Source organism: Theobroma cacao, chromosome 2 (genome assembly GCF_053813885.1).
Source record: "Theobroma cacao isolate CCN51 chromosome 2, ASM5381388v1, whole genome shotgun sequence".
Lineage (NCBI taxonomy): Eukaryota > Viridiplantae > Streptophyta > Magnoliopsida > Malvales > Malvaceae > Theobroma > Theobroma cacao.
The window spans coordinates 18,246,651-18,263,141 of record NC_142640.1 but is presented as its reverse complement, the minus strand read 5'-3'; positions in this window follow the sequence as shown (position 1 = coordinate 18,263,141).

Here is a 16,491-nt window from a genome sequence, read left to right as displayed (position 1 = left end):
CAGCTCATATGCATCGCCTTATGCACACTCTTACTCGCACATAGCCGGGTCAATATCATTACACAACATTATTCATATATATATATATATCAACATAACATAGTAATACAAAAATCCATAACAGCCACATGTCACACATAAAGACAATTTATCAAAGGCTTGTTTCCAAGGCACCCGTTTTTAAGAAAGATTGAATAAGTCATTTACATTCCCAAAACTATTTTGAAATGCAAGTTCACTCACTGGTATCTTGTTGAACCTTTTGTCGACTCTAATTCTCTAATTGTGCAAATGGGGCGATGGGGCTTCGTTGGAACCTATTATCACATTAGCATCACCATTAATTCAAGCCACACACTTATAAATTCTAAAAGCTTTTTCTTAGCTAGCTTCAATGGCCATTTAAATGACTATCTGTTCTCACTAACCTTATCACTCTAAAATGAATGAACAACCCCAACTACCAATTCACCCCCAAATCTAAACACTAATCATTCTCAACACTAAAATCAACTTTAGTTTACTACTCACCTTAATAGCTTTGTAACATTGAAATTCTTTCCAACAATTCCCAAGCTATTATAGGGGCTTTCTTTCTCTTTTTCTCTCTAAACACCTAACTAGTGAGAGAAAGTATGAAAGTGGGATTTTTTAAGGGTTTTAAAGTGAGAAAGTGAAAGAGCACAAAGGTTCTAGTCAAAAGGGCACAAAGGTATGAAAATTAGAGCTAGAGAGAGAAAGTTATGAAAGTTTCAACCAAGCTTCCATGGAGGATGAAAGCAACGTGAGATGGAAAAAGAAGAAGAAGAAAAGCTGCTGGAGAATGTAGAAGCTGCTGGAAGGAAGAGATATTTATAGCCCAAGCTTATCCACTCCACTTAAATTACCAAAATGCCCCTCCACAAATTAGCTTATTCTCCTATAATCTTTTATGAAATCTTTTACTCTTTTAACACTAGGACAAGGTCCATAATGGTCTAGAAATGCCTGGGTTCATGAAAACTTAAAAATTCTAACCCGAGGTGAAAAATGACCATTTTGCCCCTATCGTGAAAATCATCAAAATTTTTGTTTTCTTGTCATTTTACCCATATTTTATCATCCATTTATGTCTTAGGCCTATTTAGGCCATAATATTGTTTAAAACTTACTTTTAGGGGCTTACTAAGGAAATGACGAAATTACCCTTGATCAAGGATATCGTGTGTACTTCTATCTACAAGTCTATAAAAGTCAAGGTCTCACAGAAATATTAAATTTTTTAAAGACATCCTATCAAAAAAGAGAAAATTGGGTGAGTTTGAAACTGTTGCACTTATGAAGAGTGTAGTGCTATCATTCAAAATAAGCTTCCACCAAAGCTTAAAGCTTGAGGTAGTTTTATTATTCCTTGCACTATTGGTGCTCTTTGTTTTGCTAAAGCTTTATGTGATTTGGGTGCCAATATATATTTGATGCCATTGTCCATTTATAAAATATTGGGTTTGAAAGAGATTAAGCTAACTTTTGTGACTTTGCAACTTGTTGGTCGATCCATTACCTATCCTTATGGTATTCTGGAAGATGTTTTGGTAAAATTTGGAAAGTTTATTTTTCCAGTAGATTTTATTATTCTTGATATGGAAGAAGATCGAAAAGTACCGATCATTCTTGGGAGACCATTCTTGAGAGCTGCTCGAGCTCTAATTGATGTGGAAAAAGGTGAGCTTACTTTAAGAGTTGAATATCAACAAGTAACATTTAGTATTTTTAAAGCTTTAAAATTTTCCAATGAACATGATGAATGTTTCTCAATTAATGTGGTGGATGACTTAACTAATAACGTGTTTATTGAGAACCATCATGATGATCCACTAGAAACATCTTTGATTTCGTCATGTGATATTATGGATGAAAAAGTTCTTGAATATGCTAACCATCTTGATGCCCCATCACGTCTCCTAAAATCCCAATTTGAGTGTTTGGAATTATCAATTACAACTTCACCAATCAAGCCTTCCATTGAAGAACCTCCTTCTCTTGAGCTCAAACCATTACCTAATCATTTAAGGTGTACTTTCTTGGGAAATTCTTCTACACTATTAATAATTATTTCTTCTTCTCTTTCATATGAACAGGAAAATAAACTTCTTCGAGTTTTAAGAGACTACAAAAAAGCAATTGGGTGGACCATTGCAGACATCAAAGGAATCAGTCCATCAATTTGCATGCACAAAATTCTTTTGGAAGAAAATTACAAAGCAACCATCGAGCATCAACGAAGGCTGAATCTAATCATGAAAGAGGTAGTAAATAATGAAATTATCAAGTGGTTAGATGCAGGTATTATTTATCCTATTTTTGATAGTTCATGGGTAAGTCTAGTCCAATGTGTCCTTAAGAAATGACGAATGGCAATAGTTTCTAATGAAAATAATGAGCTCATTCCCACTAGAATTATGACTGGATAGAGGGTATGCATGGACTATAGAAAATTGAACATAGCCACTAGAAAAGATCACTTTCCACTACCTTTTATTGATCAAGTGCTTGATAGACTAGCATGATAAGGATTTTTATTGCTTTTTGGATGGTTATTCTGGTTATAATCAAATTGCCATTGCTCTTGAAGACCAAGAAGAATCAACATTTGCTTGTCTTTACGAAACTTTTACTTTTTGTAGAATGCCTTTGGACTTTGTAATGCTCTAGCCACTTTTTAGAGATGTATGATGGTAATTTTTTCTGGTATGGTTGAAAAGTTTTTGGAAGTATTTATGGATGATTTTTAAGTTTTTAGGAATAATTTTGACGATTGTCTATTTAATCTTGCTAAAGTACGTAAGAGATGTGAAGAAACTAATTTAGTTTTAAATTGTGAAAAATATCACTTTTGGTGTAAGAAGGCATAGTCTTAGGCCATTGAGTCTCCAATAAAAGTTTAGAAGGAGATTCATTAAAGATTTTTCTAAAATTTCTAAACTGCTTTGTAACTTATTAGAAAAGGATACTCTTTTTAATTTTGATGATGCTTGCCGTGATGCTTTTGTTGAATTGAAGAAGAGATTAATTTCTGCTCATATATTCATTGTTTTTGATTGGAATCTTCCTTTTGAAGTAATGTGTGATGTTAGTGATTATTCAATTGGCGTAGTTTTGGGCCAATGTAAAATGAAGATTTTGCATCCTATTTATTATGCTAGTAGAACATTGAATGAGGCTTAAGCAAATTACACCATAACTGAAAAGAAGTTGCTTGCTATTGTTTTTGCTTTTGATAAATTTCGATCTTATCTTGTTGGCACTAATGTCATTGTTTACACTAACCATGTAGCTATTAAATATCTGATCGAGAAAAAGGATGTAAAACCACGCTTGATAAGATGGGTACTTTTGCTTCAAGAATTTGACTTGAAATTTGAGATAAGAAAGGCATAAAAAATCAAGTAACAAATCATTTATCTAGATTAGAGAATGAAGAACCAATTATGAATTCAACAATACTCAATGAGACCGTTCATGATAAGCAATTTTTTCATGTCCAGAAGTAGAAAAATTTGCCATGGTATGTTGATGTTGTGAACTATCTCGTGAGTAAACTCTTCCCTCTTGAATTTAATTCTCAACAAAAGAAGAAATTTTTTTGTGATGTTAAATATTGCATTTAGGTTAAGCCTTTTCTTTACAAGCATTGTGGAGATCAAATAATTAGAAAGTATGTTCTTGAAAATGAATTTGAAAATATTCTTCACATTGCCATTCATCTGATTATGAACGACATTATGGGGTAAGACAAACTGTTGCAAAGGTTCTACAATCAGGTTTTTACTAGCATTCTCCTTTCAAAGATGCTCATAATTTTGTTGAAAGATGTGATAGATGTCAAAGAATGTGCACAATATATAAAAGACATAAGATGCCTTTTAACATCCTAGAAGTCGAAATGTTTTATGTGTGGAGAATTGATATTATGGGTCCATTCATTCCATCATTCAATAATGCATACATTTTGGTTGCTGTTGATTGTGTCTCTAAATGGGTTGAAGTTGTTGCATTGCTAAGGAACAACTCAAGGTAGTGATAAACTTCTTGCAAAGGAACATCTTCACACGTTTTAGTACACCTAGAACCATAATTAGTGCTGAAGGGACTCACTTCTGTAACAAAAATTTCAAGGCAATCCTGGCCAAATATGGAGTCAAGCACAAAATAGTCACTGCTTATCATCCTTAAATGAGTGGCCAAGTTGAAGTCTCAAATCGAGAAATTAAAAGAATTTTGGAGAATATTGTTTGTCCTTTCAGGAAAGATTGGTCGAAAAAGCTAGATAACGTTTTATGGGCATATAAGACTGCTTAATTCTCAATTGATCCTAGAACAACCCCAGTTGATCTTATGGTAGAATGGGTAAGAAATCTTGAAGAAATGAAACCTCTAGTTGATCTTATAATAGCCTTAATCGATCCTAAGGCAGCTTGAACGAAAATTTCATATTTTGAAAAGCCCCAGTTGATCTTCAAGGCTTCCCAATTGACTACCAAAGGCCAGATCTCAAAATTAAACTCTCTTGGATGAAGGATCAAGTAGAAGACACTTTTATTTGACTATAGAAGCCCTAATCCAAGATTTTGAAGAACCACAGTTGAACTTAAGAGCCTTACAATTGATCTTAGAAGCTCAACAATGGCTAGATTTGTTTCAAAATATGTATCTAATAGTTCTAAATCTTCTTGTGAGTATATGTAAAGCCCGACCTTATAAAATACTTGTCATGACATACATGTGATGGATAGCATGTTTACATACTAAGAGAGCCTCGAAAAATCGACAAAAGTCGGTACTGTACCTAGAGGTACAATAAAGTTGATCTAAGCCTCAAACTAGGTCAAATAGGGATTTTAAGGTGAAATTCAAAATTTTACAATTTAGGAATGACTTAAAATGGTGATTCGGAGTTCGAGGATATTCGAGGATCAATTCGAAGTCAAACCGAAATTTTCACTATCTAGAGCAAAATGGTAATTTTGCCACCTGAGGATAAAATTGAAATATTGGAAGAAGTTTTTGATCAAGATTGATCACATTTGACTCATTGGAGTATAATTTGAGGTTGATAAGTGAAAAAGTTGTAATTTCAATATTGTTAGAGCATAGGGACAAAATGGTAATTTTGCCACCTAAGGGCAAAACAGTAATTTTCCACCACCAAGACACTTGTCCAGCACATGGTCTTCCCTTATCTTCATTTTGACCTTTGACTAATCATGTGGTGGAGAATGGAAGCATAATTATTAAAGTATAAAAAGAAAAATGGATTAATAAGCATGTGACACGTGTCAAGCAAGGATATTTTATTATTTTCTATAAAAATCAGCCCATATTTATCCCATTCTTCTTCTCCATATTCGGTCAAGACAAAGGAAAGAAAGGAAAAACTAGAACAAACCCTAGATAAGAGAATTTCAAGAAAAATTGTGGAAATTTCAAGGAATCAAGCAAGATAAGGTATGATTTTTTAATTTTTGCTTGAGATATAGCATACCCATGCTTTATTCTCTTATTTCCATGGCTGAAAATTGAGTTGGCATGATGAAACCCATGAAGGCCGAATTCTAGAGAGAGAGAGTTTGGTGATGGTTTGGTTGGATTTTAAGTTATATGGATGTTTTCAATGATTTATGGTGTTTAGTGTAAGAATCAAGCTTGAAAATCACCCATTCCTTATGTGTTCTTCATTGGCCGAATTTTCTAGGGAGGATATTGTGGCTGAAATTGATGATATTTCATGATATTTTGGTGATATTTGATGTTTGGTGAGGCTAGAAATTAAATGGAAAATTTTGGTGTGAAAATCTGAATTTTTGCTCAACGTATAGACATGTGTGATTATTGACCCGGGACTGATAAATTGAATCTCATTCACAGTCACTGAGGTAATTTAGGTATAATTAGAGTGTAGAAAGTGAGAAGAATTGATTTGGAGTTAAATTGGAGATTTTAGCCGCTTAGATCAAGTATAGTGTGACTTAGGTCGAATATCACATTTAAGCGATTAATCGGACATTTTGCATCCCATCGCATGCATTCATTTAGATTTAGACAGCCTGAAATAGTTTATGACAAATTGACACAAATTATTGAATTTTGTGTCATGTGTGATGTATAGGTGGTGAGCTATTTGATAAGGATAAAGAGATTACACCAAAGACCGGGACTAAGAGTATTTCTACTCCTGATACTGTGAGTAACCTTACTATCATCTTAATTATCTAGAGTGGTTTTTATTCGTTTTTGTGATTTTATAGAAAAATGAGTTTAAATGGTAAATCCTTATGTTTTATAAGTAAAATGTGTTTAAATAAAATGATTTTATAAATTGTCTTGAAATTGAATTATGGTTTTGAAAATAGAGTAATTGGAGACCACTTGATGTGTTGTAATTTTATGGTTTTAAATTGAATGGCTTATGACAATATATGAGCATGAATGGCTAAACTGATTTTTGGTGTTAGAATTATTTGTACTATGTATTCAGCCTTGAGAGGTTAGGTTGCGATAAATTGCCATGTCAGCAGATAAAGATTTTATAAATCAGGTGGTAGATAAAATAATCCATAATCCCTGCAATGGAGGTTCTATGGACCAGCCTAAGAGAGGGGCTACAAAATCAGATATACTTTACCTCGATCGAATAGCCGTGTGGAGGGTGTCTCTAAAGGTAAAGATTTAAGTGCACTTCACGTGGACCACCGTGTGAGAGTGAGACTCAACTAATGTCAAGGCATGGCTAGATTTTCAAATGTAAAAATATGTTCATGTGTGTACTACACTGAACAGCCTTGGCGGTCTCGATCAGATGCCTAGGCCAAGGCATCCCCGGGAATGATATTGGCAGGAGCCAAGTTTTGTGAAATACATAAGCCAAGTTGATTATTTGAGTAAATTGATTATTAATGTTATGAAAAACATACTGGAATGGAATATCTTGTCTCCATTTACTCGACTTTAGATGGTTTAGATGGTATTTGTTTACTCACTGGGATTTTATAATCTCACCACCCTCAATTCCTCACATTTTAGGCTCGGGATAGCCGATAGATAGCCGATTGCATCAAGGACTTCAATTAGCCTTGCATCGACAAAATTGTAGGTTCATAGACTCGCACCTTATTGGTTAGTTGGGGGCCCACGTGTCATTGTAAAAGTAATTTTATACTTCAGTTATCTGATTTAAAGTATGTATGAATATATTTAGCTTTTACACCATGTTTTTGGCGGGTTTCGATATTTTTGAAGAAAAATGACGAAAATGCCCCTATGAGCTAGAAAATAATATTTTATTATTTTGATTTGGAAACGACTTATGATTTCTTGAAATGCGAGATTTAATAACTGTCACTCACCAGGGAGATGCGGAAGCTGATGCTAAGCCTTGCGGGGTTCCGATCGGCATTTCGGGTAACGAGTGCCTATCGAGATGTCGCGGCGGTTGTCACGGGCCTGATGGGAGTTCCGGGTCATGACAGTATACAAGGAAGCTTTTGACTCATTCAGAAGTAGGATAAAACACATTTTTAAACTTAAACCCTAGAGTACAGCTCCAAGATCTTTATTTCTCTTTTGCACTCAAATCTTATTCTTTTTTCAAGCATTCAAAGCCATCTATTATTGTTCACTGAGTTGATATTTTGTACCCTTTTTATTGAAAGCTTCAACACTAGCTCATCAGCCATTGAGAAGCATTTATTACTATTCTTTTGTACACGCTTTTGTAAAGGTTCTAATTTAGCCTTGAAAAGTTAGTAAGGGTTTTTAGTTGAGCCCACTAAAAACCATTGTGAGGGTTATTGCTTGATCCCATGAATAAGCATTTGTAAAGGTTTATGCTTCATCCTATTTTAAAAAGCAAATTCCTTTAATGGATTTGAAACTCCTTAGGCACCAAGGGAGAGGATGTAGGTATTTGAGAAGCTGACCTTCTATAAAAATACTTGTGTCTTGATTTTCATATTTGCTTTATGGTTTATTGCTAAAAAGTTGCTTGAGTAAATCATTAACTTTGTTTTTAACACAAGTAGTAAATTTATCTTTGAAAAAGGCTTGATTTTTCACTTAGGTTTCAAAGAAATTTTTAAAAGCCTAATTCACCACCCCTTTTGGTCTAACAACCTTAAGTGATCCATAGTGGAAGCTCAAATCATCAAAAATGGAGATTACGACAACCGTGTTTGGTGAAGGTAATCTATTCAAAGGACTCCTCTCTTTGTAGGTATAAACTACCCTATTGTTAGAAGAAAATGGAAAATGTTAATTCAATATATGGATTCAGATGTTTGAAATGTGATTTTAGATGGTCCACACATGCCTTACAAGGAAGTGGATAATAAGATAGTCATTAAGACTAAGAGAGAGTGGGATGACAAACAAGCAATTGACTTAAATCAATTGTAAAGCTTATAATACTCTCTTTTGCTCTCTAGGTACTAGTGAGTTCAACAAAGTGTTTATGTGTGAGAATGCAAAACAAATTTGGGATACCTTAAAGACAACCTATGAGGGAACAAATCAAGTTAAGGAATCCAAAATTGGATTGCTTACACATGAATATGAACTTTTTAGAATGAGGAAAGGTTAATTAATCAATGAAATGTTTGAGAGATTCACAAACATTGTTGGAGGCTTGAAAGCCTTAGGAAAAAAGTTTCTCAATGTTCAACTTGTAAAGAAAATACTTTATAGCCTACCAAAATCTTGAAGACCCAAAGTAACAACTATAGAGGAAGCTTGAAGCCTTAACAATTTTAAGCAAAAGCTAGTAGGATCCTTACTCACTTATGAGATGACTTTGAAACATGAAAGGGAAATAGAAGAAACTAAGAAAGAATACATGAAGAAAAAGAAAATAGCCCTTAAGTTCATAGTTAAAGAAGATGAGAGAAGCAACATAAGTGAGAGTGAAAATGATAAGGACATAGCTATGTTAGCTAAGAAGTTTAATAGGTTCATGAAGAAAAGCTTTAGAAGTAGAATACCTATAAAGAGGGATGTGCCTAAGATAGAGCATACAGAAGATCATTTAATATGGAAAAAAGCCAAGGCACACAAAATATGAATGTCCCAAGAAGAAAAAAACTTTTAAAAAATAAGAAGAGGAAGACAATGATGGCCTTTTGGCATGATAGTGATGATTCCCAAGATGATGGGGATGATGAGGTTGCAAACTTTTACCTAAGGCACTTGATGACTACAAGGTATTTCCTACCCCCTATGATCTTGATATTCATGATGAAAATGATTATACTTTTGATGAGTTGCAAGATGCATATGATGACCTAATGTTGAATTTGAAGAAAAGACTTTGAAATGCAAAGGCATCATATCCAAGCTTAAAATGGAGAATGAAAAATCAGTTAAGACTAAGATTGACTAGGAAATTGTTGTGGAAAGCATGCAAAGTGAATTAAAGGAGTTGAAAAGAAAGATGATGAATTGCATGACACATTCTTTAAGTCCCAAACTAGCTAACAAAAATTAAATGATATGTTAGAATTGCAAAGAGCTTTCTTTAACAAGGAAGGATTAGGGTATGACTTCACAAAAAAGGAAACACATCTTAAGAATTTCTTTGTTAAAGATAGTGAGAAATATAATGGTCTTTCTAGATGCATTGTTGCTTTAAAGTTGGACATCCTACTTTATCTTGCCGTTCGAGAATTGTCTCACAAAGAGACAAAGTTGTGAAATATGCATGGGTTCCAAAAGGAACAAAACCTCTACATGGTAAGGTGGTGAAGCTTGAGTGGGTTCATAAGGAGACCAAGGTAACTAAGTCAAAAGGATGCAAAAGAGTTTGGACACCAAAATTTTCAAATTTTTCTTTGTAAGATAAGCCTACATGCTTGAAGTTAAAAACACATCAAGGAGGAAAATGGTATCTTGATAGTGGACACTTTAGACACATGACCGATAACAAAGAATCATGTAAAGAATTGAGACCCAAAAAAGGAGGTAATGTTACCTTTGGTGATGACAAAAAAAGCCACGTTGAAGGTATTGGTACTATTGGTAAGAATTCTTCTTCCTCAGTTGAAAATGTTTTGTTTGTGAATAATCTCAAGCATAATTTATTAAGCGTTAGTAAACTTTGTGATAAGGGTCTTAGAGTTATTTTTGAAACATTAATATGTCATTTTGTGGATATCAAAACAAATAAAGTTCTCTTTAATGGTCATAGACGAGAAAATACATATTTTGTTTATTTAGGTGGTTTGTTTCCAAATAATGTATGCTTTATTGCTAAAAAGAATGAAAATACTTGGTTGTGGCATACGAAACTTAGGCATGCTAGCATGAATACCATTTCAAAATTGTCATCTTTAGATCTAGTGATGTGATTTCCTAAGTTAAACTTTAAGAATGATAAACTTTGTGATGCTTGTGCTAAAGGAAAACATAAGAGAAGCTCATTTAAGCCTAAGAAAGACATTATAACCATTAGGGCATTACAACTTCTTCACATTAATATTTTTGTCCCAACTAGGACTACTAGTTTAGGTGGAAAAACTTATGAATTTGTAATTTTAGCTAACTATACTAGATTTTCTTCGGTTTATTTCCTTGCTCATAAAGATGAAGCTTTAAAAGCCTTTACATCATTTTGCAAGAGAGTAGAAAATGAAAAAGGGTATGCTATTTCAAATGTTAGAAGTGACCATGGCAAGGAATTTGAAAACTTAGATTTTGAGTAATTATATGATAAAAATGGTTATGGTCATAGCTATAAGCCCTTAGAACTCCATAGCATAATGGTGTAGTTGAAATGAAAAATAGAACTATTAAGGAAATGGCTAGAACTATGTTGTGTGAAAATAACTTACCTAGGTACTTTTGGGCGAAAGCCATAAATACTTGTTGTTACATTGTCAATAAGGTAATGGTTATATCAATATTAAAGAAGACACCCTGTGAACTTTATAAAGGCAAGAAACCAAACATTACACATTTTCATCCATTTGGTTGTAAATTGTCACGACCCGAAACTCCCCATCGAGCCCGTGATAACTGCCGCGAGGCCTTGACAAACATTCTTCACCCCGAATGTCGATCGAAAACTCGCAAGGCTCTCGTATCAGCTTCCGCAGTTCCCCGGTGAGCAATAGTTATCAAATATCAAAATTCGAAGGATTTCAAATCATTTCCAAATCAGAACATAACATATTGTTTTCTGGCTCATAGGGGCATTTTCGTCATTTTTTTTCGAAAATCTCAAAACTTGCTAAAAATGTAGTAGGTAAGCAGAAAATATATATTTAATGATTTAAAAACAAATTAAGTATCTAAAACGTTCATTTGAAGTGAAAATTTGACCATTTGAATATAATAAAAATATTCAATAAAATAAACTATTTTCTTGTAAAATAATTTTCATAAAACTATTGGTACATAATTCTTATAGCGTAAATGTTAATTATATTCATATATATTATAAAGCAAATAACCAAAGCATAAAATTTCTTTTACAATGACACGTGGGCCCACATCTATCCAAAATGCATCGGAAGCTGGAAACCTACAGCTTTTACCGATTCGAGTCCAAATGAAGATCCTTGTCAAAGTCAGTTAACTATGGAATTCCCCAAGCTTGAAATGTGAGGAAATGAGGGTGGTGAGATTATAAAATCTCAGTGAGTAAATAGATACCATCTAAATTATCTAAAGTCGAGTAAATGGATACAATTAAAATAAGTCATCATACTGTAATTTCATTACCTTTCAACTCATTTCAACCAAATAAAATCAATCCATATAAATCGAGAAATCAACTTGGCTTATGAATTTCTTAAAACTTTGGCTCGTGCCAAAACTCATACTCGGTGATACCTTACGCAGGGCATCCAACCGAGTCCGCCAAGGCTGTTAAAATTTTTGTATACACTAAAAATATATTTTTAGTTTGAGAAAAATACAGTCGTTCCTTGGCGTTAGCTGAATTCCCCTTCACGTGGTGGTTTGGCGTGAAGTGAACCCTAAGCTTTACCCTAGGAGATACCCTACGCGCCTCTCTGTTCGAGGTAAGAATATAATGGAGTTTACCGTGCCCCTCTAATAGGCTGGTCCACGGAACCCCCTCTGCAGTGAATAATTAATATATACTCCACCAATCAATAAAATTCATTCTAGCATGACATGGCAATTTATCGCAACCTAGCCTCTCAAGGCTGAATACTCAATACAAATAATTTTAACACCAAAATCAGTTTAGCCATTCATGCTCATATATTGTCATAAGCCATTCAATTTAAAACCATAAATTTACAACACAAGTAGGCAGTCTCCAATTACTCTATTTTTAAAACCAGTATTCGATTTTTTCAAAAAATTTATAAAATTATTTTATAAAATCGTAATTTCTCTTAAAACATAGCAATTTACTATTTAAACCCATTTTCCATAAAATCACACAATTGTATAAAACTACTCTAGATAATTAAGACGATAATAAGTTCACTCACAGTTCTAGGAGTCGATGTACTCCTAATCCCAGTCTCCAAGCACAATCTCTGTACTTTTACCAATGTACTTTGCTCACCACCTATCCACAATGTATAATACATAATTCACCACATCAATGCTTGACCATTATAAAATCAATTCAGGCTCGGTATATATGCATGATATGATATACAACTTATCCGACTACCGCTTAAATGCGGTGCTGACCTAATTCGGCCTATTATCTCCAATTTAACTCCAAATCAATTTTTCTCACTTTTTACACTCCAATTATACTTAAATTACCTTAGTGACTGTGAATGAGATTCAATTTATCAGTCCCGATAGCAAATTACAAAAATACCCCTAGTGGGTAAAAATTCGTATTTTTGCTCCGAAAATTCCCATTATTTTTCTAGGCTTATAATTCATCATTTCTTAACCAATTCTCCTAGAATGAAAATCAAATTGATCCTCACTCAACACATGGTAAATTCGGCCATTAAGGGTTGTGGGAGAAAATAAATTCTTTTCTTGTTGTTTTGTTTCTAAATATGCTAAACTAACTTAAAACACTAACATAACTTAAAATCAAATTAATCTAACAATTTTCTCTCTCCTAACCCATTTGATCAGCCATCAATTCATCATGAAAACATGTAATTTAATCATGGAAAATAAGGAGAAATGCTTGGGAATAAGAAAACTCAAGCTTAATAGAAAAAATCTCACCTTTTTCACTTAATTTCCTTGAAAATTCACACTTTTTCTTTGATTTTCTCTCTCTAGGGTTTTGTTTTTGTTTTCTCTCTCTTCTTGCTGGTTTGGCCAGCCATGGGGTGGAAGATGAGCTGATTTATGAGCCTTTTAAAAAGGAAAATAATGAATTAATAAAGGCATGACACGTGGCATCATGTCATTGGCCCGTTTTTAAAACTTTAAAAATTTTAATCCTTTTTATCTCCACCACACAATTAGTCAATGGTCAAAATGAGGCTAAGGGATGACCATGTGCTGGAAAAATGTCCTGGTGATGAAAAATTACTATTTTGCCCCTGGGGTGATAAAATTACCATTTTACCCCTATGCTCCAAATTATACCGAAATTAAAATTTTTCACTTGTAAACCTCAAATCTCACTCCAACAAGTCAAATTATACTCCAATAAGTCAAATGGGGCCAAAAAAATCTTTTCTAAAAATTCTCATTTTGTCCCTAGATAACGAAAATTTCGGTTTGACTCCAAATTGATCCTCGAACTCCGAATCACCATATTAAACCATTATGAGACTTTAAAATTCTTAATTTCATCATAAATTCTCTATTTGATCTAGTTCGAGACGTAAATCAACTTTGTTGTACGTCTAGGTACAATACCGACTGTTGTAAATTTTTCAGAACTCTCCTAGCATACAAACATGCTATCCATCACATGTATGTCATGACAAATATTTTTATAAAGTCGAGCTTGTCATCTTCTCCCCCACTTGGATCAACCATATGATCCTTCTTCATGATTGATTTCGACATCCGGCTAAATATTAATATTTTAATATTCTTTCATTAATAAAATATTATTTTATTCTAAAAATTTTATCTTGTCTCCTTGGTACCCAAAATACCTTATTATGCCTCACTTGACTTCTGAATCGCCTTTTATCTCACAAATTTTCCTCCGATAAAATTATTATTATTTTATTATTATTTTCTCACTTGCGGAATATTTTATCCTAAACTACTCATTTCGTCTTTTATCACTTTTAAACATTTTAATTGACCTCAATTTGCATTCGATCAACTTTATTTATCACCATATCAAAGTATGGGGTATTTCATATATGTTATGTGTTGAACAATGGGAATGACAACTTAGGAAAGTTTGATGCCAAGCGTGATGAGGGAATTTTTCTTGGATATTCTTTAACTTCCAAAGCTTATAGAATATTTAACGAAAGGACATTAACAGTTCAAGAATCAATCCATGTGTTATTTGATGATTCTAACCATCCTAGAAAGCAAAACTTTGATGATGTTGTTATCCTTTAAGAACAAATTGAAGAGCTTGATCTCAACTATGAAGGATCCAAAGACATTGATGAGGCATCCCAATAAGAAGAGTAGCAAATTGAACAAATTTTTAAACAAAAAAAGCATAGTTACCTAATGGTAAGGAAAGAAGTAGATGAAAGTAAGATCATTAGTGATCTTACTTAAAAGGTAAGCATTAGAGAAAGAGCCAAACATGCTTATGAGTATGTTGCTTTCATTTCTCAAATTGAACCTAAATATATTGATGATGCACTAAATGATGAATATTGGATTTTAGCAATGCAAGAGGAATTGAATCAATTTGAGAGAAATGGGTTATGGGACTTAGTACTTAAACCCAATGATTATTCCATTGCAGGCACAAAATGGGTATTTAGAAATAAGATTGACATTGATAATTCTATTTTATAGAATTATTTTAGTCCAATTTTGTTATTAAATATTAGCTAAGTCTTTAATTTTTAATTATAATTTAGTTATTTTTAGTTATTTTTATAATTCATTTATTTTCAGTGAGTTATTTTAATTTTATGTTTATTTACTTTAATTTGGCTATTATTTATTAGTTTTTATACTTTTGTAGGATTTAAGGGAATATAGCTTAATTTTGGAAAGTAAAGTGTTTGAAAGATCTAGAATTCTACTTGCACATGTGTCAGTGTTTTGACCATAACTCACACTCCAGATGTCCAAATGATGCGATTCTTGTGCCATTGGAAAGCTAGGAGATAGAGATACAACTTTTATGCAGACTACTTTTCCCATTTCTACTTTAAAGATAGAGAAAATTGCGTTGGAAAATGATGAGGCGTAATGTAGCGTGAATGGAAATTTTGAAGATGATATTTGATGTTTGGGCCTTATTACACTTTTAAGCCCAAAAGTTAGAGTCAATAAGTTAACTTAGGGAATTTTAGGTTAAGATTGATAGTATAAATAAGATGTTTTAAGAGAAATCAAAGAGACAACATTTAGAGATTCAAGAAGCTGAAAGTTGAGGTAAAAACTCGAAAAGGAAGGCTACAATTAATTGTTTTGTTTTCTTCCTTAGCTTTTATTTTTCTTGTTAATCTCAATGGTTGAAATTTATATAATATTATTTGTTTTTGCAATTATGCATAGCTAAACTATTTTCTAGGATTGTAATTAAACTCACATGTAGTTTAAATTTTTAATCTCTTTCTTGCTTATCTTTAATGGGATTAAAATTGTTTATTCCAGTTTGTTCTTAAAGCTTTTAATTGTTTGATCACCAATTAAATTGATCTAGGAACCTAAACAAACTTGGAAAAGGCAGTTTAGTGTAAACTAAAATTAGGATAGCCTATGATCATATTAATTGATTTGTGTATAGTATAAGGATATACCTATATGCCATATGTAGTTAGAATTAGAGCTTGAACTTAATGTATCTGTTTTAATTTCAATTTACATAGGGTTTAGTGTTTTAGTTAAAATAGTTATTTTTATAAGACGAGTCAGGAGACCTTTATAAATAATTGGGGACTCTAGGTTAGCAATTCAACCATTGAAATAAGTTTAGGAAAAGAGGTAAGATTTAGGTGAAATGGGAGGGATATTGTAATCCTAGGCCTTTTTAAATTTGCTTACCCAATTATCTTGTTGCTGTAATTTTTAATTAAACTAGTTTTAGTTGAGTAATTTTTAGTTTAATTAGAATTCAGATTTTAATTATTTGAATAAAACAAAGTTGTTTTAATTTTTGTACTTAGTAATTTTCTAGATCAATTCTTTGTGGGATCGATACTCTGCTTACTTATATACTATTTATTCGATACATATATTTGCATAGTAGAATTTTAACTGACAAGTTTTTAGCACTATTGTCAGAGAATTGTTTCTAGAAGTTTTACTAATATTAATACCAAGCAATTTAGTCTTACTTCAAATTTTATTTTTCTTGTTTTAATAGTAATTTTTGTTTGTTCGTATATATCTTTGGTCAATGTA